Consider the following 12,192-nt stretch of genomic DNA (forward strand, 5'->3'; position numbering starts at 1 on the left):
AAATTAAATGGACCAATTCCAATTGATTAGAAATTACCTCATATAGTTGGAAGGCAAAAGAATGGAAAAAAAGTATATTATAGAGATTGATTTAGCACATTGATACTTCTTGGACATATGATGTCTTGTTCAGTTCTCTCATTGAGAATGAGGTTGAAATAAATGAAGAAGTATGACTAAAGGAGAAATAAATCTACAAGTTTAGAAGCAAATGCTACTTCACAAGTAGAATCTACGAGTCTAGAAGCAAAAGTTGCAACTTTACAAGTAGAACCTATATTTCACCTTACCTAGTTATTGGCTATAATTAAATAAATGTTATTCATTCTTGTCATTATCAAAACACCATTCAATGTTAGTAATGACTAAGCATCGAAGATTCAAAAACATGGAATAAATGTTATTCTATGCTTCATTAAGTCATAATGTGTTTTTAGATTGCTAAATAGGTTCAAAGTTCTATATGATAGAAATAATTGAACCATTTCTATATATATATAAATTGTCTCTAAAATGTGAATTAATTCGAATAAAAAATGAACATTGCATGCGGAAGATCCAAAGGGATGGACTTTCAATATCATTGGATTATGAATCCATTGATATATGTAAATATCATTCTAATTTGAAATTATTGACAAAGACCATTTAGAGAAATGATGATGAGAACTCAAGGTCGAATACATATCGATGTAAGAAAACCAAAGGTTCAAAGGCTAGAGATGGACAATGAAACTTCATTTGTGATATGATCACATGTGCTTAGTTGAAGCTTAAGAGGGAAAATTTTGAAAAGTTCAAAATCTTCAGTATGAAGTTCAGTATCAACTTGACAAGATAATAATTGCATTACAATATGATTGTAATTGTGAAAATTTGAGTCAAGACATTTACTTGGCAACACATTCAAAATATTGCGATATGATTGTAATAATGAAAATTTAAGCCAAGACCTTAATGAACATCCAAGAGTTGTGAAATCATTATACGACAAACTCCGAAAGAAAACCTTGTGAAGTGTTTATGAAGGGAGCTATCAATCTATATGAGATATATTTTGATTATGGATAAAATTACCTATCTTCCAACCATTATTCAGGGAATATACTTTTAAGATAAGCTACAAAACTAAACAAACTACATAGGTCAAATCAAATTATATCAAAGGCTTCATATGTGATATGGATAAGAAGAGTTCTTATAAAGTCTTTCTACAAAGCAAGGAATAAAAGTTGTATTAAATCGTTTAATGCACGATCAATTCCTATACAGAGCACAGGGTACTACCACACAAATCATACTTAGCACAAAATGTTTGTTGCTCAAGTAGGTGCCCTTATGGAAATTGTTCCAAAAGGTCAAGTGGGAGTAGTATAAATCTCAAAAGAGTTCGAGAATAGCAACAAACAAACATGGCTCAAACCATGGTTGGTTCACCCTATGCTAAAAAGTGCCTCCTCAAAAGGTCAAGTGGGAGTATAAGAATCTTGAAAAGTTCGAGAGCCTTGAAAAGTTCAAGAAAAATGAATTCGAAAATCTTGAAGAAATTTGAGAAGTAATTGAATCAAAGCAACAATATGAGCATGATTCACCTCATGTTACAAGTGAAAACTCATGGTCTCATTAAGTGTAATGGGAATAATAACCATGTGTCGAAGGTAGTACATTCCAAGTGCACATCCTCAATTGTCGTTTCTCATTGAAACTAAACAAAGTTGTTGTATAAGTTTCAATTGTTGCACCAAAACCCACAATGATGACTAGCATATGTAAAACTTAATCAAAGAAATATGATTTCATATTGATTAAGAGTTCTAAAAACATTCATTTTGGAACATGATGATTATGCAAGTAACAAAGATGATTTGACAAGTTATAACTCCAAGTGGTTTAAAAACCATGAAATCTGAAATAGATTCTAAGTCTGTAAGCAAGTGTATGACACTATAATAATTTGCCTAATTGGGTGAGACCCATTATAAGCAAAACAGACAAGAAAGAAAAATGTTTTCTAAGTAAGCAAAGACTTATTAAAGGATTCAACTAATTCATAGTATGACTATGACTACGACGAAAACTTTACATTAGTCATGTTGCAAAGATCTATTAAAGATATTTTAGTGATTACTACCTTATAAGATTTGGTAGATGGACTTCAAAACAATTTATTGAAATTGTTCATGAAAGAAGATTTGTATATGATACAATCAAAAGTTTGAAGATCCAATAATCCTAGGGATGCATAGCATCATGGAGTTAGTGTTCTTAATTTTGTGAGTAAATCAAATCGTTTGATGTTCTCATAAAATGAAGAAAATGTCTTGTGTGTACAATATGTTTAGTGGGAGCTATGAAGTCTTCTTGGTCTAGTATAAAGAGAAATTATTCATTGCTTGAAGGGTCAAGTAATGGCTGATGCATTTTGTATGAAAAACCTTGAAGAGAATGATGAGTACATTTGGGATTCAAAAACTATAGAGATAGGTTTTGATGGATGTTTGAGCTTGGTTAAGAAACTTATATTGATAAGATTCTTATAAGGTTCAACATTATATTGAAAGGAGTTTCAATCCCATGTAACATGACACATTGATTAATGATTCAATGCTTTGAGAAAGGTTGATGAAATTAAGGTTTTGAGTGATGATCCTCATGCAATATGCAAAGGATGCATCATGCATGTCATGGACTATACTCTTCTATTTGATTCACATGTTTTTTAAGAACAAGTGATGATAGATTTCAATCGAAATCCTATGTAACGTTGGAATACAAATTAGAAATTTCTAAGTTCCTTGTGAAAGGACGAAGGAAAATTCTTAGTGTATGGAGATGAAAATGATTATAAGATTTAGAAATTGCAAAATTCATGTTTATGAGAATGTCTCATGAACTCTACTTAATAAACCCCTTCCATTTCCAAAGCATGAGAAACATGCTAATGAAACTGGATTGAGGCAAATAATGTAATTAGAAGTTGTATTTGTTTTTGGAGAAAAACAAGTTGCATATGTAATACATTCATTTGTAGAATTATGTTTATCAATTGAAACAAAGTTTCAATCTTATTTAATCGTGGTTTCAAGATTAAATAAAATGTCCAAAATAATTATGAATTGATGGGCTCATCAGGTTGATGACCTGGTGAATGGAACCCCACATGTGAACTAAATTCATATATTATTTAAGTTCCTAGTTCAAAATCATTAAAGTGGACATAAATGGTTTCAATTAATGGACTAGCATGTAAGATTGATTGGATAGCGCAGTTTCATGGGCTATAGGAGCGTAGTGAAGCTCGGTCAATCACATGGATATGCATGAATGATGCATGATCGAACTATAGACCTACTTTGAAGTTCAAGTATAGAACTTCCGGATATATTAGTAGATTCCTTTGACATGAGTGGAACACTGATTCCATTCAATGATTGATTTAGCTTTGGTACACTCAAACGTCCAGCCGTAACTAGGGATTATAAAGGGTGTTTCCCGGTTGCTTCATGAGTTGAGTGGGAGCTTTGGTTGCCACAAGATTGGATTGAGTCTACCTATTTAATTAGGAATGTGTCTTGGCCCCTTGAAGAGGGAGAATTCAGAAAATGCATGGCCGTGCTCAAATGCATTACATAGTAATCATTTGTTCTGTGAATCTCACTCAGTATTTCAATAAAAAGATTTGTAGACTAATATGATCACGACATGAGATGCAATCATATTATCAAATCGACACACATTGACTTAAGGAATTTGAATATTGCGCACTTGTCTCAGACAAGTGGGAGATTGAAGGAGTTATGTCTTCGATAAGTGCAATTACTAGATATATCAAGGATCATTATTATGGAGATAATAAGTTCATTCTATAGGGTCGTCAATGTTTAGTGCTAGATATGACAATTGATCTTTGGGCTAGCTTAATGGCCCAAAGCCTTATAGAATGGATCCTACAAGGTCACACATAAGAGTATTGGGTTAAACAAGTTAGAGGCCCATTATTGGGCCTCATGAGTTCATGACATACCATGTTGATAATTGGGCTTGGATAGTTAGAAGAGTCTAATGGGTTTTGGACTTGACATGGTTTTATTTCTAGATATGATCTATAAATATAAACCATGCCTAGGGTTGCATGACACAACAATTGACATACAGTGAATTGTCACACAAGCAACCAGTTTTCCTAAAAACCCTAACTCTCTCTCTCTCTACTCGGCCCTCTCTCTCTCCTCCCTGTACGTACGCCCTCCTCCCCGGGTGGCGCGTGTGGTGGCGCGTGGGTGGTTTTGTGGTGTGTTTGTGGCTTAAATCTCCGTTGAAGGTTGATTGAACTGTTCAGTTACAACTAACTAGCATTAGTGGAGGTTTAATCCATGCTCGTAGACTAAGTAGAGGAATCACGCTTGGGGTTCTTTATCTCCCATTGTTCTTGGTCGATCGCACGTGGAATCACGCTTCAAAGGTACGATTATATGTTCTTTATGTGTTATGCATTAGATCTTGGGATTAGGTACTTTATGAATATGATTTATGTTTTTCCGCTGCGTAGTACCTATAATTCCCTACATTGTCGTCAAAAACCTAACGGAATTTTTAAAATACTTCGAATTTTGTGTCAAGCACATGCTCTTTAAAGGTTTTGGGGGCATTTTGGCCCTATGGTTCCAATTTGAAGTCAGAATTGACAAAAATTATCGAAAATGCCTCGTTTTGCGTGTTTAAAAATACCTCAGGTTGCGTGAATACGCAAAACGAGGCATTTCCGATCATTTTTTGTCAATTCTAACCTCAAATTGGACCCATATGGCCAAAATGGCCTCCCTAAACCTATGAAGAGCATGTTTTGCACACAAAATTCGAATTTTTTTTAAACCGTTAGATTTAATGGTTTTCTTGGCGTTAGGTGGTAAAAAACAATTTTTAGAATTTTTTTTGGTGGTAAAATAATAGTTTTAGAAGTTTTGGTGGTAAAAAACAATTTTTTGATTTTTTTTGTGGTAAAAGTCAAAATTTCCTTAATATATACATGTATAGCTTTTTAGTCCACAATCATTAGTTATTTGTTTCAATTTTACTAATATAGCTTGTTACTCCCTCCGTTTTTAAATACTTGCTCCATTTCTCTTGAACACACATGCCGATGCTAATCTTTGATCATTAATATCTTTAATTATCAATAAGTACAAATTTTAACAATTGAAAATTAATAATCTATTCATTGAGATGATTCCAAAAAGTACCCACAAAGTATATTTTTTCTTATGTATAAATCACAAACATTAGTCAAAGTAAAACAAATGAATAGTGCAAAAATAGAAATGAAGCATTTAAAAACGGAGAGAGTATTACAATACTGTTAAAATCTTGATGTGGTTATTTGACTTAACCATATTTTAACCTTATACTCCGTATATTCGTTAATATAGAAATTAATTAATATATATACATATATATATATTTATATAGGGTTGAGATCCAATGAAAATGATCTTAAAATGAGACGAATGAGAAGGAATCTTGAATGTTTAATCAAATGAATCCAATGATCCACATTTCACCTTTACAAAATGCACATTTAGTACAAATATTATGCATATTATATTCAAAAATTATGCACATTTAATCCAAAGAAATGCATGTTTATTTTTTCACTATTCGAAAATCAACCTGGCTTCCTGTTAATTCACTATACAACAACACCACCACCAATCTCCTATTACAACTACATCATTGTTGGTTGTAGAATGCAACCGTGTTACTCCTAGAGCGAGGGGGATCATCATATGAAAACTCGAACTTAACATTTAATTCAAATATTGATGTTGGAAAATTTATCTCATCAACAACCTTTAGCTTGCTGCAATAAAACTATTGTTCCAACGATTGTAGGGATAAGGATTGTGAAGAAGAGGAGGGCAATGATATCGACAAATGTAGCGGCATCGAGCGATGGTTACGGTGGGAAAAGTGGTTGAGAGAGAAAGTGAGAATTTCAATAGATTGACCACCATTGTTGGAGCTTGGAGGAAAGAGAAAGTGATGAGCACTAACAATGGCAGGAGAAGAGTAAGATATAAGAAGTTGAAAACGGAAGAGAATTTTTTTAAGCGTTGGTTTTGTTATTTTATAAGTTTTTTGCACATTTAATTCAGAGCAATTTCCCACAAAATTGCTAAAATAAAAATAAATTCTCTTTGTGCGTTGATTTAGAAACTAATTCCCTTGATACCGTCTATGTAGGATCGGTGTTGAGTACATTCTTTTTTGTTTAGTTCAGCTTAAAACCGCTATTGTTGTTGGTTGTTTCAGAAAAGAGACCGCCTTTTTCTATTAACAGGTCTCTTTTTCTCCTTTATAAAGTAAGAAGGTAAAGAGACCTGTCAGTACAAAGGCGATCTCTTTTCTAAAACCATGCCTGTTAAACTAAAAGAGACCCGATTTCAGTAATAACGGGTCTCTTTGCTTCTTCTAAAAAACACCACTAACACTGCTAGCGGTTTTATGTGCGGTTTAAACATAAAACCGTTAATAACATTAGCGATTTTAAGCCAAACCAAATACCAATCCTGGACGGTATTTTTGGAATTTATTTTTAAATGGGTGCATAATGGCAATTTGTTTTTATTTTATCATTATTGAGGGAAATTGCTCTTTAATTCAAAATATATGTGCATTTGATACAAAACGTATGCACAAAAAATCCTTCTTATCCTTCTGATTTTAACAAACTTATCATTTGACCATATATATATATATATATATATATATATATATATATATATATATATATATATATAAAAGTGTGGTTTTGTTAAATTCGTAAAATAAAGATATCTAGTCTAGTGATAAAAACATGTCCTTAGAGATATTCAAAGAAAGGGTCAATAATTAGGAAATTTTGTGTAGAACTACCCTAAAGATAAGGTCATTTGTGAACAATTACCCTTTTTTTTTTATTTGTTTAGAATTATCCATAAATTTGAAAACATTTGGGTAGCACTACCCATTAACATTTTTCGTCCAATTAAGACGTTATCAGAGCTCACTTTTTTCACTTATGCCACCCAATTAACTCTCCCAATTTGTATAAAGGTTTTAATTTACCTTAATTAACCTAATTAAAGTTTTAATCATAATTTATTTTAGGGTTCATGAGTGTAGTATTATTTGGGGATTTTAATTTCTAAGGTTTGGGATTTTGCTTATTTTAGCATTAATTGACAATTGTAATTGAAAAAAGTAAAAAAATGGGCAAATTAACGTTTTAATGGGACGAAAAACGTTAGTGGGTAGTGCTACCCAAATTTTTCCAAAGTTATGGGTAGTTCTAAATACTCCGTAAAAAAATGGGTAGTTGTTCACAAATCACCCTATTTTGCGGGTAGTTTTAGACAAATTTTCCCAATAATTATTTTCCACCTTGTGATGGTAAACTAAAGGCAAATAGGAAGAAAACAGAGTAATAATGAAAAGAAGGGAGATGACAGATGAGTGAAATATCGACCAGATCGAAGTTTTAAAGTTACTGTATAAACTTGGTTGCTGAGAGTAAAGCAGCCCTCTTTGGTCTGCAACTGGCTAGAGATCGTGGTCCCACTGATGCAATCATCCAGTCTGACTCGCTGCAATTAATATCCAAGCTAAAAAAGAACTCTTTTGCTCTTGCTGCAGTAGATAACATCCTAGAAGACATTGCTCATGTTAGCTCTTGCTTTTCTTCAATTATTTGGTCTCATACCAAAAGAGATGGGAACTATGTAGCCCACCATTTAGCTAGATTAGTGCCTATGGAGTCCCATGTGAGGTATCCCCGTATGTACTCATGGACTCTCTTGCTTTGAATTAATGCACTAATCCCGCTTTCTTTCAAAAAAAAAAAAAAAAGAAAAAAAAAACATTGAATTAAGCCTGCCATTACCAGCACCTAAAATTATATACTCCGTATGTATAAGTCGTACAGAAGGTATAACAATGCCATCAATAAGACAATAAACTGCAGAACTTTCTCTCATGCTTCACTTGATAGCAGCAAGCAAAGACAGCAACACTATAATACCAATAATATACCGTACCACAACTCCTAATATGGTACCTTGATTATGTAAGAGCAGACTGCAGATCTGGGGTAACACAATCCTCATCTCTATTCATGCAATGTTTGCTAATTGTCTATTCTATAGCACAGTATCAAATTGTCCTAACCTGTGTGACCTCCTGGACTGACATAGCTGTGGCCTTCGAGCAACAGATACTCATATGCTATGACTCGCTCAGAAGCATATCTAAGAATCTAACAAGAATGGGTGTTTCACGGAAGAAACTTTCGTTATATATGGTTATTAGATCATCAAACAAACATCAATTCCGTAACATGAAGGTACTATAATTACCACAAAACATACATTAACATGAAGTGACAGGATGACAAACTGAGACTCGCATCACCAAGAAGACATACACTGCCAATTATTTCTACAAATAACTCGTATAATTGGATAAGAAGAGTACAAGAAAGAAATACAGTGACAACTAGAGTCTAAATTCCATCTCAAAACAGAAACATAGAAATTATAAACTCTGAATTCCATTACATACAGAAACAACAACATTCCAACATAGGTGATAATGGAGTAAAGTTAGATCATGTCTCAACTACTAGAACTCGAATCGATCGTTATGGAATTAAGTTAGGTTTGTAAGTATCCAAGTAATAACAACTGCAAACCAGTCGCGGCTAACAGATTTCAGGTCATTATGGAGCTCAGCCAAGTATAGTCTATATGTATGCAATTACGGCAGATTTCAGGTCATTATGGAGCAATTCGTATGCAATTACGAACCAAACGAGGCAACTATATTGATTTCAGCTACATATAACAGCTACAACCACTCAAAGTATAGTCCACATGATTCTATAAACTTATAACAATGAATGCAATCATATAATATAGCTTCAATTGAATAAGATTCTCAAATTCAATCAACCCTCAACTACATCAATCCAGCAAAACATACCCAATTAATTGATTAAACAAAGATCAACAAAGTCAACCCTCAAACAAATCAAAACACCAAAGATTCAATCAAAAACAATCAAATTTCAACAATTTAGAACCGTAAGTATAAATTAAATTACCAGAATTCATCGAATCCTAATAGATTGATCAACCAAAAACAGCTAATTCCGATGATTAAATCAGTACAATACATTAAACCACAAATTTAGAAATTAACAAAATCAAAATTTCTAACTAGTTTTTTGATCAGGCATAGGGAAAAGTCCCATACTAGGAGCACCACGAGGAGGCGAAAACCCTAGAAACTTCTGCAAATTAGTACGAATACTAACCGAACAAAGAAGGTACAAAAACGCCATTGAACAATCCGTCATATCATCACCAGGCAAATTCCTATGACTCATCTTCTGCACAAGTTTGATCGGAACGAATGGAATTTTAGCGACGGCTTTACCGTCGAACAACGAATTGAGAAATCCGAAAACCAGGAACAATACAACCGCAACAACAGCACCAGATTTGAATTTGAATAGCGAGAGATCTCGGCTTGCGTCTTTCAGACTTGTTTCGACTCGATCTTTCTTCTTGGTTTTGTTCTTTGAGATTGAATCTTGGGTTTTCATGGTTTCGAGCTTTTTGGAGGATTTATCAATGGCGGATTTCAGGGATTTGTAGGAATTGGTACGGTAGATTAGTAGGTAAGAGATTGCTTCGCAGATTACTGCGGTGCAGATTGAGATTCCGACGACTGTTAAGCTGTCGGAGTATTTGAATGAAGATAAAAATTGGGTCGCCATTGTTGTACGATTCAGAGGTCTTCTCTTTTTTTGGTTTTGTTTTCTCTCTCTCTCGTTTTCTGTGCTGTGTGAAGAGATTACTCAGATTAGTGTATTTTGTTTCTGTTTTTAAAGGGGATTTGGGATTGAGAATTGAGGATTGAAGCGTCTACTAGCAACCCTGAAGTAGAAGAGTGCAAGTAGAGCTGTAGAGGTGGGCATGGGCCGAGTCGGCTTGCGGGCGGCACAAACCTAGCACGAGATCGGCTTGGCACGGCACGGTGATGAGGAGTGGGCCGCGGGCCGTGCCGTGAACACGATTTTAAGAATTTGGCATGAGCACGGGTCGGTAGTTTGGTCCACCAGCACGGCATGCTAGGCACAGCCCTGCAGGACCATAAAATAACTTATATAATAATAAAGAACTATAATAATAAAAATAAGAGTATTAAAAAGAATAATAATAAGATAATAATTTAAAAAAACATAAACATAAATTAATAAAATTATTTAAATAGTAAATCCATTTAAAAGTAGCTCGAAAAATTAAAAAAAAATAAAACAATAATTCAGGCACGTGGGACGTGACGTGTCGTGGGCTGGGGTGTGCTAAATGGTGGCCCGACACGCCGAAATGCAGGCACGACAAGGCGAGGCACAACCCAGCTCGGCACGACACGTTGCCCACCTCTAAGTGCAACTAGGTGCATAGCAGCTATTTGTTTGGGATGCATATATATGGGAAGGCTAATTAGTAAATTCACATAATTTTTGTGATTTTATTATTGCTATAGTGGTATTTTTAATGTACTACTCATGTCATACAAGAAGAAAAAAAAATATTCACCACTCTTTTGTCTTATACTTCCTTCGTTTTTAAATATTTGCTCCATTTCTATTTTTTGCACTATTCATTTGTTCTACTTAGACTAAAGTTGTGATTTATAAATAAGAAAAAAATATAGTCTTGTGGGTACTTGTTAGAATCATCTCAATGAATAGATTATTAATTTTCAATTGTTATAATTTATACTTAATTTAAGATATTATTGATCAAATATTAGTATCGGCATACGTGCCCAAGAGAAATGAAGCAAGTATTTAAAAACGAAGGGAGTAGCTGCTATCTACTTGCTATGTAAATAGCAGCTATGCACTTAACCGGATTCCAACGCATAGTGTCTCCTCGTCTCTCTAGGGTTGTTTCATTTACTAGTAATTTTTCCCGGATTTTACAATAGGCTTTGTATACTTCTTAAGTTTATACTTGTAATTTATATTTCACTATCGCCTTTGGTTTGTTTGACGGGTTGTTTGTAGTGGTTGTTTGACCTTTTTTTATTTTAATGTAAATATGTTTGGTTAAATTAGTCGTTAGCTGTTGGATGTAACTATGCAAAATAACCTTGAAGGACATTATACTATGTTCTTATTCATTTATTATTAATTAGTATTAATTTCTAGTTACTACTATTATTAATTATTAATTACTAATACAAAATACTAACCATTTTTAATTATATACTAATTACTAATTGTTAAAAACAACTCCCTCCGTCCCCATTTGATTGTCACCTATGCCATCTTAGGTGACCCAAAATGTTAGTCACGTTTCACAATTGCAGGTGTCATCCAACAATATCATTTGACAAATATGCCCACTTTTTTTTGTCTTTATTATTTTAGCTACCCAAATTGCCCTTATATTTGCACTACATGTACTTGTGCCCTCATTTAAGTCTTGGTCTCCGTTGAAATTTGTGGATCTGACTTACTTTTTTTTAACGTTAATTACTTTCTCTCTCTCTTCATTTTTAGATCCACACTTCTCTAATTTTTCTACTCCCCTCCACTAAAGAACCCTAGTTTTCTTCATTCTCTCTCTTCGATTTCTCTTTTTTTTTTTGGGCTGAAAATCGTGGAAAAAATTGTAGATCGGTGCTCTTATAGTTCAAACGGATTAAAGCCCTCAACTAATTTTGCAAATACTTGGATTTTAAAGGTGCTAGGTATCATTCTTATTCTTCGCCTCCCTCTATGCATGTTACTACAATTATTGCGAAAAAATTGAATATTACGGTTAATACAAATGTTTGTCCGTAGATTTTGTCAAAATGATTTTGGTTTTTGTTTGTCAATATTGTGTTGATTATGTATGCTTCTTGTTTATTATGTGAATTTTTTATAAATGATCGTTGGATTCATGAATTGCTATGATCTTAGGCTTAACTGTTTATTTGATTTAGGGTTTCGGTGTTGATTTGATTTAGGGTTATAACGTTCATTTGATTTAGGTTGTTACTGTAGACACCCATTTGTGTCTCCCCAAAACCAAACCCAGTGATGAGTACCTTTCACGTCGAATCATAATCGAATGAAGTGAAAGTGTGGAAAGTCTA

The 12,192-nt window shown here is 33.6% G+C and overlaps 1 pseudogene; it reads right to left on the reverse strand.

The window, feature by feature from the left end:
- Positions 1–9,098: 9,098 nt before the first annotated feature.
- LOC110689208 lies at positions 9,099–9,954 on the reverse strand (annotated as a pseudogene).
- Positions 9,955–12,192: the final 2,238 nt, after the last annotated feature.

Source organism: Chenopodium quinoa, unplaced genomic scaffold (assembly GCF_001683475.1).
Source record: "Chenopodium quinoa cultivar QQ74 unplaced genomic scaffold, ASM168347v1, whole genome shotgun sequence".
Lineage (NCBI taxonomy): Eukaryota > Viridiplantae > Streptophyta > Magnoliopsida > Caryophyllales > Amaranthaceae > Chenopodium > Chenopodium quinoa.